Source organism: Petaurus breviceps, unplaced genomic scaffold (genome assembly GCF_028583685.1).
Source record: "Petaurus breviceps papuanus isolate PSGF00001 unplaced genomic scaffold, PetGlider_PUasm1.0 90752, whole genome shotgun sequence".
In the NCBI taxonomy this organism is placed as follows: domain Eukaryota; kingdom Metazoa; phylum Chordata; class Mammalia; order Diprotodontia; family Petauridae; genus Petaurus; species Petaurus breviceps.
In genome coordinates this window covers 15192997-15202311 of record NW_027187336.1, presented here as the reverse complement: position 1 = coordinate 15202311, position 9315 = coordinate 15192997, and positions in this window count along the sequence as shown.

Here is a 9315-nt window from a genome sequence, read left to right as displayed (position 1 = left end):
ATATATATATTTATATACACATACATCCTCCTATACATACACATATGTATGTATACACACATTCACACACACATATATACATATACATACATATATATTCCCTTCAGCTATCTTCATACTGAGAAAATTCTTATGAGTTACAGTTTATCATTTTTCCATGTAGGAATGTAAATAGTTCAACTTTAATAAGGTCCTTATGATTTCTTTTTCCTGTTTACCTTTTCATGCTTCTCTTGCTTCTTGTATTTGAAAGTAAAATTTTCTGTTTAGCTCTGATTTTTTCATCAAGAATGCTTGAAAATCCTCTATTTCATTGAATGACCATATTTTCCCCTGTAGCATTATACTCAGTTTTTCTGGGTAGGTGATTCTTGGTTTTAGTCCTAGCTCCTTTGACCTCCAGAATATCATATTCTAAGCCCTTCAATCCTTTAATGTAGAAGCTGCTAGGTCTTGTGTTATCCTGATTGTGTTTCCATAATACTCAAATTGTTTCTTCCTGACTGCTTGCAGTATTTTCTCCTTGACCTGGGAACTCTGGAATTTGGCTATAATATTCCTAGGAGTTTTCTTTTTGGTATCTTTTTCAAGAGGCAATCTGTGAATTTTTTAAATTTCTATTTTGCCCTTTGGTTCTAGAATATCAGGGCAATTTTCCTTGATAATTTCTTGAAAAATGGTGTCTAGATTCCTTTTTTTGATCATGGCTTTCAGGTAGACCAATAATTTATTATCCTTCCTGGATCTATTTTCCAGGTCAGTGGTTTTTCTAATGAGTTTTTTTTTTCACATTGCCTTCTATTTTTTCATTTGTTTGGATCTGTTTGTATCCTGATTTCTCATAAAGTCATTAGCTTCCAATTGCTCCAGTCTAATTTTGAAGGAGTTATTCTCTTTAGTGACTTTTTGAAATTCTTTTTCCTTCTGGCAAATTCAGCTTTTTAAAAAGCATTTTTCTCCTCATTGGCTTTTTGGGCCTCTTCTGCCATTTGAGTTAGTCTATTTTCTAAGATATTATTTTCTTCAGTGTATTTTTGGGTCTCCTTTAGCAGGTTGTTGACTCACTTTTCATGACTTTCTTGCATCATTCTCATTTATTTTCCCAATTTTTCCTCTACTTCTCTTACTTGATTTTCAAATACTCCTTTTTTCATTTTTCAAATGCTTTATTAACTTCTTATTTATATCATTAATTTTCACCAGATTTTAAATTATAAATTTTCTCCCCATTTTTCCCCTACCCATCACCTCAGAATAGCAGTCCCACAGGATATCCCCTCCTCCAATCTGCTCTCTCCATATCTTCTCCCACACCCCCTTAGACTTTTTCAGTAGGGCATGGTGGATCACTATGCCCCAGTCCCTTTCTATCTTCTTTCCCAATTACATGTGAGATAGTATTAATAATAGTGTGTGTATATATAATTTTAAACATTTGATTTTAAAGCTTTGAATTCCAGATTCATTCCCTTCCTCCCTTGTCCCCAACCCTTACTGGGAAGATAAGCAGTTCAGTATAAGTTGTACATGTGTGGCTAATGCAAAATAATAACATAGTAGATATATGGTAAAAGACTGACTATATTTCCTTCCCTCCAATTTCACCTCTCACTTGTTCTATTCACTACTTTGAACCCATCCCTTTTAAAAAATGGGTGCTTCCAACTTCCCTCCCCCCAGCCTGCCTTCCCTTCCATCATTCCCCCTCTCATCCCCTTCCCCCCTACTCTCCTTTAGGGTGAGATAGCCTATTTAGTGTGTATTTCATTCCCTCCCTGAGCCAAATTCAATGAGAATAAGGTTGACCCATACCCTTTTGCCTTCCTATTCTTCCCCTCTATTGTAACCCTTTTCCCTTGCCTCTTCTTTATGAAATAGTTTACCCCATTCTGTCTCTCTTCATCTCCTCTCATTATATTCCTCTCTCACCTCTTAATTTCCCCTTTGAAGTATCATCCCTTCCTATTAAATTGCTCCTGTGCCCTCTATCTATGTATACCTGTAAGCATATATACACACATTCACATATGTATTCATATGCCCGTATACCCTCCAATACACACACACACACACACACACACACACACACATATATGTATTCCCTTCAACTATTTTCATGCTGAGAAAAGTTTCATCAGTTACAATTATCATTTTTCCATGTAGGAATGTTAATAGTTCAACTTTCATCTGTGGCTTATGATTTCTTTTAGCTTTTTACCTTCTCAAGGTTCTCTTGCTTCTTGTATCTGGATGTCAAATTTTCTATTCAACTCTGGTTTTTTTCATTAAGAATGCTTGAAAGTCCTCTATTCCACTGAATGACCATATTTTCCCTTGAAACATGATAACCTAGTTTTGCTGGGTAGGTGATTCTTGGTTTTAATCCCAGCTCCTCTGCCCTCTGGAATATCCTATTCCAGGCCTTTTGATCCCTCAGGGTAGAAGCTGCCAGATCCTGTGTTATCCTGATTGTGTTTCCACAATATTCAAATCATTTCTTCCTGGCTGCTTGTAATATTCTCTCCTTGATTTGGGAGTTCTGGAACCTGGCTATAATATTCCTAGGAGTTTTCTGTTTGGGATCTTTTTCAGGAGGTGATTGGTGGATTCTTTGAACCTCTATTTTGCCTTCTGGTCCTAAAACATCAGGGCAATTTTCCTTGAGAATTTCTTGGAGGATTATTTCTAGGTTCTTACTTTGATCATGGCTTTCAGGTAGTCCAATAATTTTTAAATTATCTCTCCTGGATCTATTTTCCAGGTCAGTGGTTTTTCTCATGAAATACTTCACATTGCCTTCTGTTCTTTCATTTGTTTGAATCTGTTTAATAGTATCTTGATTTCTCATAAAGTCACTAGCTTCCATTTGCTCCAATCTAATTCTGAGGGAATGATTCTTTTCAGTGAACTTTTGAGATTCTTTTTCCATCTGGCAAATTCAGCTTTTTAAGGCATTCTTAACCTCATTGCCTTTTTGAACCTCTTTTGCCAATTGAATCAGTCTCTTTTTTAAGGTGTGATTTTCCTCAGTCAGGTTGTTGATTCTCAGTTTGTAATTTTCTTGCATTGTTCTCATCTCTCTTCCCACTTTTTCTTCCACTTCTCTTATTTGCTTCTTAAGTTCCTCTATGGCCTGTAACTAGCTCGTATTTTCCTTTGAAGCTTTTGGTGCAGGTGTTCTGACTTCACTTTCTTCCTCCTGTTCCATGCTTTGCTCCTTTATGTCCCCAAAATAGGAGTCTAATGTTAGAGTCTTTTGTTTATTTTGCTTCCTTTGTCTGGTCATGTCACCCCTCAGTCACTTGACCCCTGGGCTTTTTGCCACAGTGGGACTCTGCCACCAGACAGGGGAGTTTTGTCCCAAACACTGGGGTTTTCTCAGCTGCCGGAGGTATTAATTGGGTGCCCTCTCTGAGATCTCCCCACGCTCTAGCAAGCTGGACACATACCCCCAGGACCTCCACCCTAGACTACAATCCAGATCCAAGAAGGTTAAAACAAGAAGGATTACCCCTCAGACTGGAGCTTGGTCCCCCTACACTCTGCAGGCCAGGAGCTGAAATTGCCATGTGGTGCTGGCTGTGCAGTGCATCTCAGTGGCTTCTCACCTTAGGGGCAAAAGCCGATGCTCTCCAACTATTGGTCCCAAAGTCCAGACTGTACTCACCTCTCACTTTGTCCTCTGTATCTATGTGTTGATGAAGCTGGAAGCGGCCATAGCTGCTGATGATCTGGAGTCCCTCTGGCTGGAGGCTGGTCAGGCCTGCCCTGGGGCTAAAACCTCTGCCTCACAGGGGCCTGGGCTTGGCTCCCACAACACTGCGCTGGCCGATTCCTGCCGGCATGCTGGGTTGTTGTCAGTGGGAGGTTACTTCTCTGTGTCATTTTGTGTGTTCCACAGCTCCAAAGTTTGTTTAGAGTCCCCTTTTACATGGACTGGGGAAGGTGGAAGCTGGACCCACAGGGAGGTCCTGCTTCTATTCTGCCATCTTGACTCTGCCCCCCTCAAAATACTTCTTAAGCTCCTCCATGGCCTATAACCAGTTCATATTTTTCTTGGAGGCTTTTGATGCAGGAGTTCTGACTTTGATGTATTCCTCCTGTTCCATGCCTTGATCCTTTTTGTCCCCAAAAAAGGATTCTATGGTCTGTTTATGCTTCCTCTGCTTGCTAATATTGGCAGCCAGTGACTTGACTTTTGAGCTCTTTGCGGTAGAACTCTGCTTCCAGAATGGAGAGAGCTATGTCCCAAGTCGCTGGGGTTTTTGCAGTTGCAAGAGCTATTAGATGGGTGCCCTATCTACAGTCCCCACAAGCTCTGTCTCACTTATCACACACCCCAAGATCACTACCCAAGCCGGCAATCTGGATCCAAGCAGGTCAAAGCAAAAGCAATTACCCTCTGAATGGTTGCTTGCTCCCCCTACAATCTACAGGCCAGGAGCTCCAGAAGCAGCCATGGGGCAGCAGCTGCAGCCACTGCAGCCACTCCACCTCCTCAGCTTCTCACAGCCTGACTGCTCCCCCTGTTCCCAACAAAGTTCCACACTGACTTTTTACTTTGTCTTTGGCATTTGTGGATTGAGAAGTCTGGAAACCTCTATAGTTGTTTGTGATTCACTCTCGTGAAGTCTGTTCCAGCTACGGCTGGTAGGGACCCTTCCTGCCAGACTGCTGGGCTTTCTTCAGTGGGAGATTTGTTTCTCTCTGTCACTTTGTGGGTTCTGTAGCTCTGAAGTTTGTTTAGAGTCATTTTTCACATGTTTTGGAAGAGGTGGAAGCCAGAGGAGTCACATAGAATTCCTGTTTCTACTCTGCCATCTTGGCTCTGCCCTGGCACCCCACTTTCTTTGTAGAGGTGAGAAGACCAACAATGTATATGGAATACTGCATACAAAAGAATTTTTTAGATTTTTATTAATTTTGAGAAAATATTTAAACACTGTCTTTTAGTTCCTTGTTTCAAGAGATAGCTTTCTGGGAGGGGAAGACAAGAAGTTATAAGTTGGAATTTAAAACCAAAGAATATCATTAAGGTATTAAAAATGAATCTATTTCTATATTGAAACAACTATTTGGCCATCATTTTCACTGTAAATTGTATATCTGAATGAGCCAAAACTTTGACCTCTTCAACATTTCTGTAAGTTCTGTGGAATGAATAATTTATATGTCACAGACATTTTCCCAACCTCCTTTAAATATTTTGATATCAGTCAAAACCCTTGTTTTCAAAATTATTCCAACCCCATGAGTTTCTTTTTTTAACACATCAAATGTCCCACTTGAAGATTTGGCTTCACACGATTTTATAGTAATTCTTTGCTTTAAATAACAGCTCACTTTAAAAAAAAACCTGACATGAAGCAATATATATCTATTTGCAACAACGAGTAGCTCTACTGACCAGCTAATCTTGAAAGTATGTTACTGTTACAAGTTGAAACATGTTGCATGAAAGAACATCTTCCTCCATTTCCACAAGCCACACACAAAAAAGATCTCATTATTTTTTAGTTACCCTCTAAAAGGAGGGAGGCACCACAGCATGGCCAAAGAAGCTCCAGAACAGAAATCAGAAGACCTGCCTTCTATTACTGACTTTACTGTGATTTCTGGCAAATCATTTACCTATCAGGGCCTCAGCTTCTTCATTTGTGTGGCGGAAAAAAATGGAAATTGTGTTAACTTTCTTAAGATTCTTCCAAGTTTAAAATTCTATGATTTAGAAATTTTTCATTCTTCGTGTTTGATAAAATATGGGGTCAGACAGATGACTGAGTGATAAGTAGCACATGAATTTTGAGTCAGAACTGGCTTTAAATCCCAGCTCTGTCACTCATCTAAAAACTGAAAATAAAAGTACACATATTATACAACTCATATTAGCTCTTAGGTCACCTATATGATGATGATCAAGTCATTTAACCTCTTTGGGTCTGAGATTCATCTGTAAAATGAGATAGTTGAATTAGACAATCTGTGGGCCCCTTTCTGCTTCTCTCTCTCTCTCTCTCTGATTCTATGTGGGTTGTGTAAGGAAGTAATCCCATTTTAGGTAGGCTGACTCATTTCTCAAAATTCAGGAAGAACAACAACAACATTTAGGGCCATTCATTCACAACTATTAGGATTATTGAGTATTATTTCCCTTTTTTTTTTACTTCTTTTTGGAGGGCAATTGGGGTTAAGTGACTTGTCCAAAGTCACACAGCTAGTAAGTGTGTCAAATGTCTGAGGCTGTATTTCAACTCAGGTCCTCCTGACTCCAGGTCCAGTCCTCTATTCACTGCACCACCTAGCCCCTTGAGTCTTATTTCCAACAAGCAGAACAAACAAATTCCTGCCCCAAGTGGACCTTTTTAGGCTAACTCATCAAAATCAATTCTTCAGTGAATCTGTATCACAAAGGCTCTCTAAATGGGATTTAAGATTTTCTGATTGTTGGTCACAAGTGCAAGTTAAGTCACTAGAGGTTGTTATCTTCCTTCCTTCTTTTTCTTTCTTCCTCTCTTTCTTTCATTGGGGTTAAGTGACCTAATTGGATTGATTTGTATATATTTTGCTTTGGCACAAGTAATTCCTTTTTTAAAAAAAAAAATTTTTTTTTTAGAAGGGGGAAGTCTAGGCAATTGGTGTTAAGTGACTTGCCCAAGGTCACATAGCTATTTAAGTGTGTCAAGTGTCTAAGACTGGATTTGTACTCAGGTCCTCCGGACTCCAGGACCTGTGCTCTATTCATTCCACCTCCTAGTTGCCCCCCCATAGCAGGTAATTCCTAAGTAAAACCCAGACCTGCCTTACCTTTCCATTTTTAGCCAGCACACACACACATACACAGAGTCAGTGAAAAGGAGAGATAGGCAGACTGACAGGCAGACATAGAGACAGAGACAGAGAGAAATAATCTTCCAATACAGATAAGAAAAGCTTCCTACTAACTGAATGAACTGATAGTAAACTTCACTTTCCACTTTTGCAGCTTATCATTTGTTAATAGATAGGAAGGATGCATGCTTTGTCCTTGTATGTGATTTGAATTTGTTGCCTTTTAGTGTTGATATTATTGACATTGCTGTGTTCATTGTGTCTGTAGTTCTCTTGACTGTTTTGTTCACATGCATCACTTTACATAATTCCTCCTAGTTTTCTCTGAATTTCCCATATTTGTCATTTCTTATAGCTTATTAACCTTCCTTTATATTCCTATCCCTATTACTGGATTACCAGGAAGATGACAGTGCTTTAGACAGCAACAGGAATAGGAACAAAAGGGGAGGATTTGAGAGAAATATAATGAGTTCTGTTTCAGACATTTTGAGCTTGAAGAGACAACAGGAAATGCAGTTTGAGATGCCCAATAGGCAGTGCAGATGTGAGACCAGAGGTCAACAAAGAGGGTAAGTTTGGACAAATAGATCTAAGAATCACTTCCATAGAAAAAATAATTAAATCCATGTGAGCTGGTGAGATGACCAAGTGAACCAGCAGCAAGGGAGAAAAGAGAGGCCAGGACAGAGCCATGGAGGACACCCATGGCTAGTGGGAATAGGGAAATTTTCATTCCAAAGGCTTCCGACAAATAAGTCAAGTGGAAACTGATGCCTCACTTCCTTTACCACGAATTGATTCTAAAGAATCAAGGTTAGAAACAGAAGGGCAATAGGTTAAAGAAAATAAGAATACCCATACTCTCAAAAATACCCCAGAGAGCATCACATTCAACAACAACAACAACAACAAAGATAACCAATATTTGGGAAATAGCTATGCAAACTATGCTATAGGTCACATGCCAAATTTAGAGGCCATCCTCTACTCTTCATTCTCTTTCGCATATATAAAGAGTTGCCAAATCATGTCAATTCTACTTAAGCAATTTCTTTACCATATGCCCCCTGCTCCCCTCTGATGCTGCATCACCCTAGTACAGGCCTTCTTCATCTCACACCTAGACTATTTCAATAGCCTGCTGGTTGTTCTCACTACCTCAAATCTTCCGATCCATCCTTTACTCAGCTATCAAATTGATATTCCAAAAGCACAGGTCTGACCACCTCCCTATTCAATAAACTCTGGTAGTTTCCTATTACCTCCAGTATCAAATTTATAACCTTCTGTTAGGCTTTTAAAGCCTGTAATAACCTGGCTCCCTCCTATCTTTTCAGTGTTTTACACTTTACTGCCCTCCAAGTACTCTGCAATTCAATGATACTTTGTTGTTCCTAGAACAAAACACCCCATTTCCTTACTCAGCATTTTTGTTGACCTTTCCCCAGGCCTGAAGTCCTCCAGGACTGTCTCTCTTCCTCTCAATGTCTTGGCTTTCTTTCAGTCTCAGCTAAAAGTCTACCTTCTGCAAAAAAAAGTTTTTCTTAATCCTCCTTACTGTTAATGCTTTCTCCTGGAGATTATCTCCAATTTTTTTTTCTGTTTACTTCTTGTTTACACATAGCTGTCTCCATGCTATCTTTCAAATTAGACTGTGAACTTTTAGAGATCAGAAACTCTTTTGACCATAGTACCTGGGACATAGTAGGTACCTAACTGTTGACTGATTGCTTCCTAATTTTTGTACATTTTTCATATGCTGATACTCTTATGCTGCTGTTTTCTTTCCATAGGCAGACTGAACAATATATTTAGTGCTAATAACTTAATCAACACGTCATTGTGGATAGCTATAGGACAGGAGGGAATGAGACGTAGAGCCACGGCATTGAATAGAATAACTACAGCATGGTCGCAGCTCAGGGAATGGGAAAGCAGGACAATTCTTTTAGTTAGGACCTTATAGGGTCATAAATCCTGTGGTTGATAGTCACAGATTAGAATTAGAAGGGACTTTAGAAGTCATATCCTTATTAGCTCATTAAATGAGATAATATTGGTAAAACCTTAGCACAGTACCTGGCACACAGTAAGTGCTTAATAAATGCTTGTTCCATCCCCATCTCCATTGAATCTACATTTCTTTTTCCAAATGAGGAAACCAAACAGTGAGTCAATTTATTTGTCCAAGGTCATACAGATGCATGTGGCAGAATAGGGAATTAAATCCAGGTCCTCTGAGATGTACAGTAAATCCAATTCCTAAAGGCAAAGCAGTGGACAGAGTCTGGGATGCCAGGCCAAAATGGAGGTTAAAGGATTTGTCTTCAAAACTTCAAGCTGGACAGGAATGGGTTTAACAGACTAGGTTCAAAGAGCCAAGTCAAAGAAGATAATAGAGGGGAATAGAGTTCTTGCCTTCCTTCCTTCCTTCCTTCCTTCCTTCCTTCCTTCCTTCCTTCCTTCCTTCCTTCCTTCCTTCCT